The sequence below is a fragment of the Alnus glutinosa genome, chromosome 13 (genome assembly GCF_958979055.1).
Source record: "Alnus glutinosa chromosome 13, dhAlnGlut1.1, whole genome shotgun sequence".
Classification (NCBI taxonomy): Eukaryota; Viridiplantae; Streptophyta; class Magnoliopsida; order Fagales; family Betulaceae; genus Alnus; species Alnus glutinosa.
In genome coordinates, this window is record NC_084898.1 from 11,295,062 (window position 1) to 11,311,954 (window position 16,893).

Consider the following 16,893-nt stretch of genomic DNA (forward strand, 5'->3'; position numbering starts at 1 on the left):
TATTATTTTGAGTGAAACACGAGTGGAGAGTGATCCACCTTCTTGAGTGTAAACACGTAAGGGAGTGATTCGTGAGGATCTTTTTTTTCTTTCTAACCTTTGTTTTGCAGCAATCATGTCTCACGATAGTGGTAAGAGCATTGTCGAAGGTGATACAAAATTGGCAGATCCGAAAATGTTTATGGAGGCCATGATGAGTGAGATGAGGCGAGTGATGAAGATGGAGATGGAGCAGGTTCACGAACGGATAGATCAGATGGAGAATAGACGTGAGGAGCAACCACAAAACGATCGTAATTTTCGTAGAAGGGAAAGAGTTCCACCAAGGGAGGAGGATGAAGAGCGTTATGGGTCTGGTTTTGATGAAGAAGAAGATCGGGGTTCCATTGTTAACAATAGGAGACCTGGAGGAAGATTTAGAGAAGCTAGGAATCGTGAAGATAACAACTTGGGTGGTATTAAGATGAAGATTCCGTCCTTTCAAGGTAGATCTAATCCTGAGGCATATCTTGAATGGGAGAAGAAGATGGAGTTCGTGTTTGATTGTCACAATTACTCCGAGACAAAGAAGGTAAAATTAGCTGTGATTGAATTTTCTGAATATGCTATTACTTGGTGGGATCAGCTTGTGATAAACAGGAGGCGGAATAGAGAACGCCCAATAGACACATGGGAGGAGATGAAAGTAGTGATGAGAAAACGGTTCGTTCCAAGTTACTACTACCGAGAGTTGTACTCTACAAGGTCTTAGACAAGGGAGTCGAAGCGTAGAGGATTACTACAAGGAGATGGAGATTGCTATGATCCGCGCTAATGTAGAGGAAGATCGGGAGGCTACAATGGCTAGATTTTTACTTGGCTTAAACCAGGAGATCTATGATAAGGTAGAGATGCAGCATTATGTGGAATTGGAAGATATGGTGCATATGGCTATCAAAGTGGAACAACAACTCAAGAGAGGGAGTGGGACACGTGCAGGCCATAACTCTAGTTCTACCTCTTGGAAATTGAGTCAAGCCAAGCCGCTGGACAAGTCACAAACGCCCAAACCCGAGCCCAAGTCTGTGACCACCAGCCACGTTCCTCAAGGTAAAACCGAAGCCTCTACCTCTAGGAATCGTGATATTAAGTGTTTTAGATGTCAAGGCAGGGGCCACATAGCAAGTCAATGTCCAAACAAGCAAGCCATGGTGTTGCAAGCCAATGGAGAAATTGTGACCGATAATGAAGATTCCAACACCGACAACATGCCGCCATTGGAGGATGTTTCCGATGAGGAGTATTTAGCCCCTGACGCATTGACATTGGTGGCGAGAAGAGCATTGAGCTTGCAAGCAAAAGGAGTTGATGAAGTACAGCGGGAGAACATCTTTCACACAAGGTGCTACGTTAAAGACAAGGTATGTAGTGTGATTATTGATGGTGGTAGTTGTACTAATGTTGCAAGCACAATTATGGTGGAGAAATTGGGATTGCCCATGATAAAGCACCCTAGACCGTACAAGTTGCAATGGCTAAATGATAGTAGTGAGATAAGGGTGAACAAGCAAGTGTTAGTTGCATTTCGAATCAGTAAATATGAAGATGAAGTGTTGTGTGATGTAGTACCGATGCAGGTGGGACACTTATTGCTTGGGCGTCCATGGCAATTCGATAGGCAAGTGAAGCATGATGGCTTTACGAACAAGTACTCTTTTGTACTTAATCAACGATCAATCACTCTTGTACCATTAACACCGCAGCAAGTATACGAGGATCAAGTGAGATTACAAAAGGAGAGTGATCAAAAGAAAGAGAGTGAGCAAAAGAAAAAGAGTGAAAAACAGAGAGAGGCCGAGAAAAATGAGAGAGAGAAAGAAAATCAAAGTTCGGCCCTTGAGAGAAAATCAGAGAGAAAACAAAAGAATTTTTATGCAAAAGTGAGTGAGATCAAGTGGGCAATGTTTTCAAAACAGCTGATGATTGTACTTTTGTACAAAGAGGCACTTTTAAACAATAACGAACTTGACCTTGCTTTGCCTAGTTCTATTGTTTCTCTTTTGCAGGAGTACGAGGATGTCTTCCCCGAGGAAACACCACATGGGTTACCTCCAATCCGAGGGATTGAACATCAAATTGATTTAGTTCCCGGTGCAACCATCCCAAACCGACCAGCTTATAGGAGCAATCCCAAGGAGACAAAGGAGCTTCAACGGCAGGTAAGTGAATTGTTGGAGAAATGGCACGTGAGGGAGAGCATGAGCCCATGTGCGGTTCCGGTCTTACTTGTACCTAAGAAGGATGGGACGTGGAGAATGTGCGTTGATTGCCGAGCCATCAACAACATAACGGTAAAGTATCGTCATCCTATCCCACGCTTAGATGATATGTTAGATGAGCTGCATGGTTCTTGCATATTTTCTAAGATTGATTTAAAAAGTGGTTATCATCAAATTAGGATAAAAGAAGGAGATGAATGGAAAACTACCTTTAAAACAAAATATGGTTTGTATGAATGGTTAGTTATGCCTTTTGGTTTGACTAATGCTCCGAGCACCTTTATGAGACTTATGAACCATGTTTTGCGTGCATTTATAGGCAGATTTGTTGTTGTCTATTTTGATGATATACTCATTTATAGCAAAAACATAGACGATCATGTAGTACATTTGAAATCCGTTTTAGATGTGCTAAGGAAAGAAAAGTTGTTTGCTAATTTAAAGAAGTGCACTTTTTACACCGATAAGCTTGTATTTTTGGGATTTGTTGTTAGTGCACAAGGTATACAGGTTGATGAAGAGAAGGTACGTGCAATCCAAGATTGGCCGAGCCCCACAAGTGTTGGTAATGTTCGTAGTTTTCATGGACTTGCTAGTTTCTACCGGCGATTCGTGAGAGACTTCAGTAGCTTAGCCGCACCGCTTACCGAAGTGATCAAGAAGAACGTTGGATTTCGGTGGGGAGAAGAACAAGAGAAAGCATTTCAATTAATCAAAGAGAAGCTGACTAACGCACCTTTGTTGTCTTTACCTAACTTTTCAAAAACATTTGAAATTGAATGTGATGCTTCAGGTATTGGTATAGGTGCCGTTCTTATGCAAGAAGGACGACCAATTGCTTACTTCACCGAGAAACTCAGCGGGGCAGCCTTAAACTACCCAACTTATGATAAGGAGTTGTATGCATTGGTTCGGGCTTTAGAGATGTGGCAACACTATCTATGGCCTAAGGAGTTCGTGATTCACACCGATCATGAGTCCTTGAAACACTTGAAGGGCCAACACAAGCTAAACAAAAGACATGCGCGATGGGTGGAGTTCATAGAGATGTTTCCATACATCATTCGGTACAAGCAAGGTAAGGAGAATGTAGTCGCCGATGCACTTTCTCGCAGGTATGCCTTACTCTCCACACTTGATGCAAAATTGCTTGGTTTTGAACACATTAAAGAATTATATGCTGAAGACCACGAATTTTGTGAGGAATATCGAGCTTGTGAGAAAATCGCCTCTGGTAAGTTCTTTAGACTTGATGGATTCCTATTTCGAGAAAATAAGCTATGCGTGCCTAATTGTTCTATGAGGGAGTTATTAGTGCAGGAATCACATGGTGGGGGATTAATGGGACATTTTGGAGTTGCAAAGACTTTGGCTATTTTGCAGGAACACTTCTATTGGCCTCACATGAAACGAGATGTTGAACGGATTTGTGGTAGATGTGTCACATGTAGGCAAGCTAAATCCAAAGTGCAGCCCATCGGTTTGTATACTCCTTTACCAATTCCTAGTGAGCCTTGGATTGATATTTCAATGGATTTTGTGTTAGGATTGCCTAGGACTAAACATGGAAGAGATTCAGTTTTTGTGGTCGTGGATAGATTTTCTAAAATGGCACATTTTATTCCATGTCACAAAACGGATGATGCTTCGCATGTTGCTGATTTGTTCTTTAGAGAGATTGTGAGATTACATGGCATGCCTAGGACAATTGTTTCGGATAGAGATGCTAAGTTCTTGAGCTATTTTTGGAAGACTTTGTGGTGTAAGCTAGGTACTAAGCTATTGTTTTCCACTACTTGTCATCCACAAACTGATGGTCAAACTGAAGTAGTAAATAGGACTTTGTCTACTCTATTAAGGGCAATCATTAGAAAGAACATCAAAACATGGGAAGAATGTTTACCACATGTTGAGTTTGCATATAATAGAGCTGTTCATTCTGCTACCAAATTTTCGCCATTTGAAATTGTGTATGGGTTTAATCCTTTAACTCCATTGGATTTGTCTCCTTTACCTTTGACGGAGCACATTAATTTAGATGGCAAAAAGAAAGCTGACTTTGTGAAGCAGATTCATGAGAAAGCAAGACTCAACATTGAGCGAAGAACGGAACAATATGCCACACAAGCCAACAAGGGACGTTGCAACCTGGTTTTTGAACCCGGAGATTGGGTTTGGCTGCATATGAGAAAAGAAAGATTCCCGGTGAAAAGACGTTCCAAATTGCTCCCAAGAGGAGATGGCCCTTTTCAAATCCTCGAGCATATCAATGACAACGCTTACAAGCTAGATTTACCTGGTGAGTACAATGTCAGTACCACTTTTAATGTTACTGATTTGAGTCCTTTTGATGTAGGTGATGATTTGAGGGCAAATCCTTTTCAAGAGGAGGGGAATGATGGAGATCAAGGCACCGCTTTGAAGGATATCGTTCAAGTACCAATTGGGCCGGTTACGAGAGCACGAGCAAAGAAGTTCAAGGATGTGCTCAACGGACTCATCCAAGAGTTATGGGCTCAAGCAAATTCGGGGAGGCCCATTGAGCATGATTCACGTGGGCAACAAAGAATTGTCTCCTTGATTCAAGTTCTAGAAGGATCTGGTCAAGGCTAAGAACTGCTGAGATTATTCGTTAATTTAGAAGGATCGGATTGGAAGACTTATTTTCTTTACCTACCTAAGATCTTTATTTATTTTCTTTCCTTGCTAGGAATTGATTTGGACTTTATTTTCTTTCCTTGCTAGGAATTGATTTGTTTACTTATTAGGATTAGAACTACTTTCTCCGCAAGTAATTTTCTTGTATAAATAGGTGTACCTACCATGTAATCGAGGAGACATTGATGATTCATAAAACTTGTGAGGTTTTATTCTCTTTGGTTCTTTGAAGAACTACTCGAACTTATCGGGATTTCCCGTGGCGTTCATCTCGACTTATCAAACGGAATTTACACCACCGTTTGTGGCGTCTTCCTTATACCGAGGTTCTTGTTTGTCATAAACAACGGGTCGAGGTCTTCCATTCGAATCTGTTCATAGAACGATCTTGGGTTCCCTTTCGTTGTTGGGTCTCGTTATTCTTGACGGGGTTCACATCAGAAGGTGGATCACTCTCCACTCGTGTTTCACTCAAAATAATATGGCTTTTACCCTCTGATGTTTTCACCACTCTTGCCTTTTTCCACACGATAATTCTCTCTTAGTTCTTTTGAAACTAAACAAACAACTCAAAATTTCTAGCAACAATTCACCCAGAACTACTCAAGGAATTTAAGATTTGAACACAAGGAATATGGAAATTTTCAGATTAGAAATAGAAGGAATTCAGTTTGGGATTTTGGAAGCACAGAATAGTGAATTTTTTTTTCTTTGTCCGGATTTTATTTTATTTTATTTTTTTTGTCCGGAACTTTTTTTTTTTTTTTAGTCACAAGCAGCAATAATAATTGTAATTGCCAAAAACAATTGATCAGATTTCAACAAGGATATGGAACTATACAAAGGACAATTGAAAGCAACGTGTAAATCAAATCTGGAAATTGTAGATATGGAAAGAAAAATCTAAATCTTGAAATTATTGATCAGAAACAAGGACATGGAAATAGACAAAAGGACAATTGATAACGACATGTAATTCAAAGATGGAAGTTGCAGATATGGAAAGAAAATCCAAATCTTGAAATTATTGATCTGAAAATTAAAGCAAAGATTCGCGTAATCAATTAAGAATGGAATTCAAATCTGAAAAATTAAAGCAAAGATTCGCGAAAATCACAAATCTGAATTTTGACACGATTTTTTTTTTTTGATGATCAGCAACTAGCTTTTAAGAATAACGAAATAAAATTTCGAAATAGTGATGTAAAGGGATATGCAAACCTGAACTAGAAACCGTGCTCTGATACCAAATGATGTGAACCTCGTCAAGAATAACGAGACCCAACAATGAAAGGGAACCCAAGATCGTTCTATGAACAGATTCGAATGGAAGACCTCGACCCGTTGTTTATGACAAACAAGAACCTCAGTATAAGGAAAACGCCACAAACGGTGGTGGAAACTCCGTTTGATAAGTCGAGATGAACGCTACGGGAAATCCTGATAAGTTCGAGTAGTTCTTCAAAGAACCAAAGAGAATAAACCTCACATGTTTTATGAATAATCAATGTCTGTCTTTTTCTTTACAACCACATGCTTAAATAGGCTTTACAAAAGACTAGCAAGCTCTTTATCTCTATGCAATCTCTTGCGGTCCAAGCAATTATTTGGGCAACAAACCCATTATGGAAAACTTAGAAATATCAAATCAAAATATACTTAAACATCTAACTTGAATAAGGCATGAAATCGTTCTAAATATGGTACTTTTTATATTTCCATGCTGGTTCACCATCAATTATCTTTGTGATCCAACATATTTCCATGTCAGTTCGCCATCAATTTATTCCGCATCAATTTGGTTTAGATTTCCTGCGATTGTTTTCTTGCCAATTCTTAGCCTTGACCGGATCCTTCTAGAACTTGAATCAAGGTGACAATTCTTTGTTGCCCACGTGGATCATGCTCAATGGGCCTCCACGAATTTGCTTGAGCCCATAACTCTTGGATGAGTCCGTTGAGCATATCCTTAAACTTCTTTCCTCGTGCTCTCGTAACCGGCCCAATTGGTACTTGAACGAGATCCTTCGAAGCGGTGCCTTGATCTCCATCAGAAGTTGAACCAAAACAAGTAAATAATAAAACAACTCAATATTTTATATTTCAACTGTGAAATAATATGATTATTCAAACAATATGATTTTTTAAAAAATTTAAATTTGTGTTTTTATTTTTATAGATTTTATTAATAAACTGGTCGAACGGGGTCGGGTCGGGTCAACCCGTTATTTAGCAGGGTCGTGTTAGGGTTTAAGAATTTGACCCTTATATCTAAACGGGTCGTGTCAACCCGTTTTGACAGCCCTAAGCTGGACGCATGGGGTGAGTTTGGACCTTACATCGAAGGAACAATGGATCCCTTCTTGCATCTCAAAAAGAGTTCAAATAAACAATATATATATATATAAGATCTTACATAGATAAATTACAGTCTCAATTTAAAAATTTAGATCTAAATAGAATGACTTCAGAAAATCATAATGATCAAGGAATAATGCCTAAGAATAATTACAAAGGAAAATATGGAACGCATACTTCTATAACTCGTAATTGGTATCCTAAACCCACACCTCTAAATATACAATTTGAAGAAAGAGAATTACGATTAAGAGCTGCTTACACAGCTGATGCTTTATATGAGTGGAATATAGATGGTTTATCAGAATATGAAATTTTGATTGTCTTACATGAATGATGATGGTAACAAATGTTTATAAAAGTGCAAAAGATCAGATCATCAAATAGCAAGTAGTTTAATAACAGGTTTTACAGGACAATTAAAAGGATGGTGGGATAATACTTTAACAGAAGAACAAATATCATATTTAAAAATAGCTTATAAAACTAATATTGCTAGAAATATTATAACAAATGAGTATAATTAACCTATAGAAGATGCAGTTAATATTTTAATATTTGCAATTACAAAACATTTCATAAGAGATCCCATTATTTATGATAGTTTAAAACATTTAAAATGCCCTACTTTGACATATTTTAGATGGTATAAGGATGTCTTTCTTTCAAGAGTATTAGTTAGAACAGATAATAGAGCCCATTATTGGAAATAAAAATTTATAGGAGGATTATCCAAATATTTTACCCATAAGATTAGAAAAAAAATTAAATAATGATGGTCACAATGATTATACAAGTCTTACATATGGAGAAATTATAAATGCAATAAAGCATATAGGATTAAATCTGTGTAATGATTTAAGACTAACACATCAACTAAAAAATTATATGAAATATGCCAAACAAGAATTATGATCTTTTTGTAAACAATATGGTTTTTCCCCTTTAATAGCACCATCCACTAAGCATAAACGTAAAAAATATCGTAATAAGAAAATAAAATCGTACAAACCTTATAAGAAATATTACAGATCAAAAAATTCTAAGAATTTTTGGCCAAATAAATTTAAGCATAGAAAGAAACAACCTGTGTTATAAATGTGGTTAAACTGGTTATTATAAAAATAATTGCAAAGTGAAAGACAAAATTAAAGAACTTAATATTGATGATAAATTAAAATCTCAACTCTTAAATATATTATTTGAATCTGATACATATTCTGAATAATTATTACAAATTGATGATAATGATACTACATCCTAAGAAGAATATTCTGATTCGAGTGAAGAAAACAAAATAGAATTTTGTTTCTGGAAAGATAGGGATATATGCACCTGTAGAAAAGAAATAAATACATTAACAAGAGAAGAAAGAATAATATTAGAACTTCTAGATCAAATTGAAGATTCGGAAACAAAAATAAAATATTTATCACAAATTGGTCAAAAAGATAAAATAATCACTAACAGCATAAATTACAATTTTACTATGTATCTAATAGATTCAAAAAAGAAAACGTCCTATTACAGTTCAAGATTTACAATTTGAAATAAATAATATAGAACAAGGGATAAAAGAATCAAAACTTGATTTTAAAATCTCTAATGAACAATTAATACAAGAAATTATAACACAAAAAATAGAAAAACAACAAATAAATAGCATCTTGCAAAATGATAATGAAATTAAAATCCAAGAGATTCAAGAAAATATTGAAAACTCGCAGAATTCAACAGATAATAATTTATTCATTAATCTTATAAAAATAGAATAATCTTTCAAAAATGGTATGTTGAAGTAACATTAATAATTAATGCTGAATTTCAAATTACAACTGTAGCTTTATTAGATTCAGACGCAGATATGAATTTTATCCTAGAAGGAATTATACCCACAAAATATTATGAAAAGACAACTAAAAAATTGTATAAAGCTAGTGGAACAAGATTAAATATAGAATATAAAATACATAATGCCCATATTTGTAATGATAGAGTATGTTTTAAAACTACATTTATTTTAGTAAAAAATATTACTTCTAACATAATATTAGGAAATCCATTTTTAGCATTACTAAATCATTTTATAAAAACAGAAGAAAGTATTAGCACTGAAATTATGGGAAAGAAAATTTTATTCAAATTTATTTTACCGCCGATAACTAAAGATATTAACATGTTAAAAAATATTTACATATTCCAAGAAATTAATGTCATTTCCAAACAAATAAGAAACACCTAAACAATGGTCCAACGAACTTGGAATGCCATTAATGGATTCAGCTAGCGATGGGGTCAAAGACTCCCATAGACAAAGGTTACGATCTTCCCTCTTAGTTCTCTCGACAACTAATAGGTGAAGTTGTAGTCTCTCTCGTCTCTTGACGTAGAGTTTTGGTTTTTTCTGTGTAAGGTGGTGACGTACATTTGCGAAAAGGTATGGAGGAATTATCGTCCAAATGGGGAAAATTTTCTTTATGGGAGGAAGAACATGTAGGAGTTTCCTTAGAAGCTCCCGAGATCATCCCTCTGGTGAATAGGGGTCGAGCTTGTGTGGTTGGAAAATTGGGTGCAGATCGGATCATTCCAAGGGAGTATTACAAGGCTCCTCTAACTCGAATTTGGCATCCGATGGGGGAGGTGATTTTCAATGTGATTGGCGAGAATCTTTTTGTGGCAGAGTTCGAGTATGAGGTGGACAAGGCCTGGATCTTAGAGGGTAGATTGTGAATTTTTGATGGATATCTGGTCTCATTGGCTGATTTTGATGGGTTAACCTTGTTGTGCAAATATCTACCTAAATAAGTAGGCAAATACTTGTACGTTTTACTTGCAAGTGCACAAGATCAGAAAGATAGTATAGTAGGCAAATACGAGATTATTCCCATGAGGATTGGTAAATTATGCTTAATAAGATATTCCTAAAAGAGATATGTTTAATAAGACGGGATAAAAGATTGAATTAAAAATAATAAGAAGAAATGGTAGGGCTTCGATATCCACCGCTAATCATACTCAAATAAGATTCGCAATATGCACAATACTACAATCAAAACATGATGCTTAATGTTTACCAGCCACAAGATCTTCTCCTAAAGCTATTAATTTCCCTAAGCAACGAGTTAGACATGATATCTACTCTAACTCTAACTCTTTTCTTCCTTGAAGGATTTAGCATGGTATCTACTATAAGTTGTTCTTCAAGGAAGCATAAATCTATGGAAATCTGTAAACACACTCAGATTGGAATATGGTATCTATTCTAGTTGTCTTTATGTTGATTAATCCAAGAACAGGTTGGGGTTCTTTCGTTACTCTATTATGCCCAGGACTCGGTCATCCAAATTGACATTAATAACAAATTCATACCACATGCATATGATGGCCAAACATAAACATGCGAGGAATTCAAGAAACTATAATTAATCTTGTTAAGCATCAATATATAAATTGTAGCAAAGCAAATTGAAAAACTTAAAGAGACATGATTAGGGCTTCAATCGAGCCCTAACTAAAGTATTAGTTACAACTAATATAAATTAAAATTATATACATACAGAAAATAAATAAAGGAAGAAAGAAAATAAAAACTAGAAAGAACCTCATTCTTGATGTAGCCTTTGATTCTTCCTCAAAGCTTGTGTATTTTTCTTTAAATGTTAGAAGTTATTAGTTACAACTAATATAAACTAAAATTATATACATATAGAAAATACATAAAGGAAGAAATAAAATAAAAACTAGAAAGAACCTCCTTCTTGATGTAGCCTTTGATTCTTCCTCAAAGCTTGTGTGCATTTTTCTTCAAATGTTAGAGGCATGTTTATAGGGATTAGAGAAGCTCTAGAAATCCTAGAACAATTATAAATAGGTCTTCTAGTCCAAATAGAATAATTACAAGTCTTTTCCTTTTCTGAAATTTCCATCCAAGTAGAAAAATGATTCCAAAATTCGTACATATCTGTAGTTCTTTATTGTGGGGCAATTTTGGCATGGTAAACATCCGAATTAGGAAAAATATATTTCTTACATATTTGTTTTATTTTTTATTACCTTTCTAACGCCACCAATTTTGTTGAAATCCAATACTTGAGCCGAAAGTTATGATTAAATTACTGAGACATGCTCATTCTGAATTCTTTAAAAAAAAACGAATTTTTGCCGACTTCTCTTTCCTTAAATTCAAAATTGATTGGAATTGAATCTATCTAAAAGTGAGTTTGCCGACTTCGTTATAATCTTAGAATTTGATGGATTTTCTTTCAGAACCTGTAAAATACAAGAAAACACAAAAACAACACAAAACATCAAACTATAACAAAACTAAGAGCTTAACATATATAAATTAAGCAGCTTAAATGTGTAACATTTAGCACTTATCACACCCCCAAACTTTACATATTGCTAGTCCCTTAGCAATGGAAACTGAAAATAAAAGGAAAACTAAAACAATAACTACTCTACCTCTTCTGTCTCGGGAAACACGATTGCATTTAGCGTATGCAATAAGTCTTTTAAACCCTTAGGACTCCCTAGTGGACGAGTGAAGTCTCGTAAGGGTTTGTCATGAATGATACCCACAAACATTATGCAAAAATTAATGTTTATTACAAAGAGTTAAGTGTCACCAAAATTATGATTCTCATTCATTAGCAAGCTTAGAAAGATAAACTCCATATTCAATATGAAATAGAATTCCAAAGTCTAACCACTTATAAATGACAAGCTGGGGCATCACAAGTTCAATTTAGTGTAAAGTGAATTAACACATAATCATGAGGCTTTAAATTAATTCCAATGTGCAATGACTCAATATCTCAAAATTCACTGGGATCCCCATCAAATTGAATGACCAAGGCATAATAGCAAGAGCTTTATTCTCTCTTCTTCTTCTTTTTTTATATATTTTTTTTTTTGTCAAACTGTGCAATGCTTAGTTCTCTTAAGCTTTCTAATTGAGTTATGTAACTAGTGTTAGGCAAATGCTCCCAAACCAGATGGCTTTAGGCAATAGGTGTGGAAACATCCCTAAGAGCTTACTAACTCGAGTCAAAAAGGCTATAGAACTAAACTAATCATGACTTTAAACAATCCGAATTTCTCACTTTTTGACGTGAACATTCAATGCTTAATGAGGCAAGAAGTCCAGTTACTCAGTGAAATCTTAAAAAATGGTTTATTATTATTATTATTATAAATATGCCAAAGTATCCATTCAACAAGTCACCCAGCTTCACTCAAGACATTGAAAAATACATAATCAGGTTCATATATCATACCTCACAAATTATATGCTAATGTGCTTGTGATAGTTTAGATTGAAATAAATGAATCCTTAAATGCCAAAAGTAAGTAGTAGGACTTTAGAATCAATTTCAAATGATCATGTGTTCAACATTCTAAGCTCACCAATGAAATTCAAATCACAATTTTTAGATCAACCAAAGTCTTAAAAATAACATGAACATGCAATTCAATTATCACTTTCTTTTTTTTTTTTAAAACAAAAAGTGTGTGTGTGTCCCATACTCCCAAACTTAAATTACACATTGTCCTCAACGTGTAGATATAATGGAAAGATCATACCCAGGAGATGAGAAAATTGGTTGGACTAGGTATGGCTCGTAGCATACCCCCAAACTTGAATGGAAAAACACTTGTCCCTGAAAAACAAAACTAAAAAAACAAAACCAAGGAAAGGAAAACTAAAAAAAAAAAAAAGAATAGAAACTAAAATTAACCACAATAAAACTAAAATTAACCAAAATAAAATTAACTATAATTAAAAACAAAACCAGAATTCTTTAAAGGATATGGATTTTTAGTGCATGTAGTGGCCTCAGAACCACTAATTTGGGCAGATGTGCTTGAGCTCCTGGATTGCTCGAGCGCTGTTGGTAGTAGCTTTTGAGTTTAAACTTGAAGCACCAATCTTTTCTTCTCTTGGACCATAAAGATTGAATTCTACCTATAGAAAGGTAGTTCTAAATGTTCACAAATTGGGGTAAATTACTCTAAGAATTCTCAAATAGCTTCTCATTAGGAAGGGAATCATGAACTAGAATATTATGAGGAGAATACTTAAAGAGTTTTTCTGCTTTGATGACCACAGTTTGCTTGTCTAATAGCAGTAACAGACTATTCTCATGGCCTCTTGGTAATTCGGGAATAGGAGTTGATGCTGAAGAAGCCTCAGTGCTCACATCTTTGCCTTTTTCCTGATGTAGATCATGTGTGACCTCAATTTGCTCCTTCTTCCCCTCTTCCTTATGATTTTCGACCACTTCTTCACTCCTCAATGTTGTGATAGCTTACTCATGATAGGAAGAACTCCAATCCTCCACGTAATATCCACTAGGATTAGCCACTAACTGACTTTGAAGCTCCCTTTCTCTTTTGATGTGGTTGATGATATGTTCATAGTGAGCTTCCATTGGGAATTCGCCCCTTTTTCTCTCACTTAACTCTTTGGCCAACTGCCCCACTTGTGTTTCCAATCTTTGAATAGCTTGACTTGTCTAAGCATTGGTCTATTGTTGCTCAGTCAAAAATTTGAGTAGAGCATCTTCGAGGTCATTCTTCTTTGGCTTTAGATTCGGTTGGACCGCTTGTGGTGGAGCTTGATAGTTATTTCCCTGTTGGAAATTTTTATGCTGCCTTTGGGGATTTTGCACATTCTGAGTGTTACTCAATGAAAAATTGGGGTGGGTTCGCCACCCTGCATTGTAGGTGTTGGAGTATGGATTGTTCTTTGGAGGGTAATTATTCTGGGCCACATAATTTGCTTGCTCCTGATTTGTAAATGAAAACAAGGGGCAAGTCTTAGTGGTGTGGTCAGAATGAGAACATATGACACATACCTCCACTTGAGCAATCTGTTGAATGGGAGAGATGTTATGAGTAGTCATGACTTTCACTAGCATATCCAGTTTCCTCTCTAAGGTATCCATCTGAGTTTGAACTCCATTATTGCCATTCACTTCATAGACGCCTTTTCTTTTGAGTCCTTGCCTCCCTCGGGATGAGAATTGTTGGGAGTTTTCGGCTAAAGTCTCAAACAGTTCTTTTGCCTCTCTTTTCCATTGGTACACCTCCACAAGCTGAATCTACAAGACTTTTGTTAGAATCATTTAAACCTTCATTGAAAGCTTGTACCTGATCATCCTGAGATAGATTGTGACGTGGGCATTTTAGAAGTAGCTCCTTGAAGTGCTCCCACACCTCAAAGAATATAGGTCTCCATCTTTTTGTTGGAAGGTTTGAATCTCCCTCCTCAATTGCCTAGTCCGTTGTGCTGGAAAGAACTTTTTCAAGAACTTTGTGGTCAACTCCTCCCAATTGTGAATAGACCCTGCAGCCAAAGAATTCAACCATAACTTAGCATTATCTTTCAAGGAAAAAGGGAAGAGAATTAACATGATTCCTTCCGCATTTAAGCCATGGACGTTTTGAGTTTTGCAAAGATCAAAGATGATGGAGATCAAGGCACCGCTTCGAAGGATCTCATTCAAGTACCAATTGGGCCGGTTACGAGAGCACGAGCAAAGAAGTTCAAGGATGTGCTCAACGGACTCATCCAAGAGTTATGGGCTCAAGCAAATTCGTGGAGGCCCATTGAGCATGATCCACGTGGGCAACAAAGAATTGTCACCTTGATTCAAGTTCTAGAAGGATCCGGTCAAGGCTAAGAATTGGCAAGAAAAGAATCGCAGGAAATCTAAACCAAATTATGCGGAATAAATTGATGTTGGACTGACATGGAAATATGTTGGACCACAAAGATAATTGATGGTGAACCGGCATGGAAATATGAAGAGTACCATATTTAGAACGATTTCATGCCTTATTCAAGTTAGATATTTAAGTATATTTTGATTTGATATTTCTAAGTTTTCCATAATGGGTTTGTTGCCCAAATAATTGCTTGGACCGCAAGAGATTGCGTAGGGATAAAGAGCTTGCTAGTCTTTTGTAAAACCTATTTAAGCATGTGGTTGTAAAGAGAAAGACAGACATTGATTATTCATAAAACTTGTGAGGTTTATTATCTTTGGTTCTTTGAAGAACTACTCGAACTTATCAGGATTTCCCGTGGCCTTCATCTCGACTTATCAAACGGAGTTTCTACCACCGTTTGTGGCGTCTTCCTTATACCGAGATTCTTGTTTGTCATAAACAACGGGTCGAGGTCTTCCATTCGAATCTGTTCATAGAACGATCTTGGGTTTCCTTTTGTTGTTGGGTCTCGTTATTCTTGACGGGTTCACATCAAAAGAATTCCCGAATGTGTAGATATGGATCCTCTGTAGGTGTGCCTCTATAGTGTGGAACCATATTGAGCAATGGAGACAAATCAAAATTGCTTTGCACATTCGATTGAAAAGCAATGCAAGAGGGCAGATTTAGACTTTTTTGTATGAAGGAACTCTTCATCAGCTTCCGCTCGGGTGGATTCTCTACACGTACTTCTGCCATGTCTTCCTCAATTTTGAATATGTTTTCTAATTTTGAGGTGTCTCTACACTATCGAATAATGCGTTTGATCTCTGGATCGTATTTAATGATGTCTAAATTCTGAGATCGACTACCCACTACGCTTGATCCTAGTTGCGCTCGAGCGTATATAAATTGCGCACTCGATCGCAAGATCAGGATCTAAAATCTGCAGAAAAGACTCAGAAACAGAAGAGAATATGTTTTTTTTTTTTTTTTTTTTAGATGATCATCAACAGAAATAACTAATGAAAAATGAAATTGACTTCTAAAAATAAAAGGCAAGTAAGTGTGTGCTTAACATGTTAACAAAAATAACAATGCGGAAAATAAACACAAGAATTTTTGTTAACGAAGTGGAAATTCAAGATTAAAAAAACCACTCCGGGGCAGCCAAACCTAGGATATCCACTATTCAGAAGACAAAGCTAGATACAAAGCAGTAAGTAACACTCACATACCCCTGATGTAGTGGTCGTACCTTGCTCTCTAACGTGTAACTCAACATGAATGCTTCCCAACCAGGTCTCCTACCTGAAGGGGTCTTCAATGGAATCCTTTATCTTAGGGCCGTCCCCTAAGATAGACTTTAGTTGTAGCGCAACAACAACACACTTGCAATGGCTTGAGAGAGAATAAATCAGCTCTGATAACTTCACAAAATAACACTCTAAGCTCTGAAGGAATTCTTGCAGTTCTCAATGCCTAGGGGCTTCTATTTATAGGCTGAGGGTTCAAATGGGCGACTGCTGAGCTTGCAAGCAAAAGGAGTTGATGAAGTACAGCAGGAGAACATCTTTCACACTAGGTGCTACGTTAAAGACAAGGTATGTAGTGTGATTATTGATGGTGCTGTACTAATGTTGCAAGCACAATTATGGTGGAGAAATTGGGATTGCCCATGGTAAAGCACCCTAGACCGTACAAGTTTCAATGGCTAAATGATAGTGGTGAGATAAGGGTGAACAAGCAAGTGTTAGTTGCATTTCGAATCGGTAAATACGAAGATGAAGTGTTGTGTGATGTAGTACCGATGCAGGTGGGACACTGATTGCTAGGGCGTCCATGGCAATTCGATAGGCAAGTGAAGCCTGATGGCTTTACGAACAAGTACTCTTTTGTACTT

General features: G+C 36.3%; 1 pseudogene; it reads left to right on the forward strand.

Moving 5' to 3' along the window:
* The first annotated feature begins 559 nt into the window (after nt 1-559).
* On the forward strand, nt 560-4,547 carry LOC133853742 (uncharacterized; annotated as a pseudogene).
* The last annotated feature ends 12,346 nt before the right edge of the window (nt 4,548-16,893 follow it).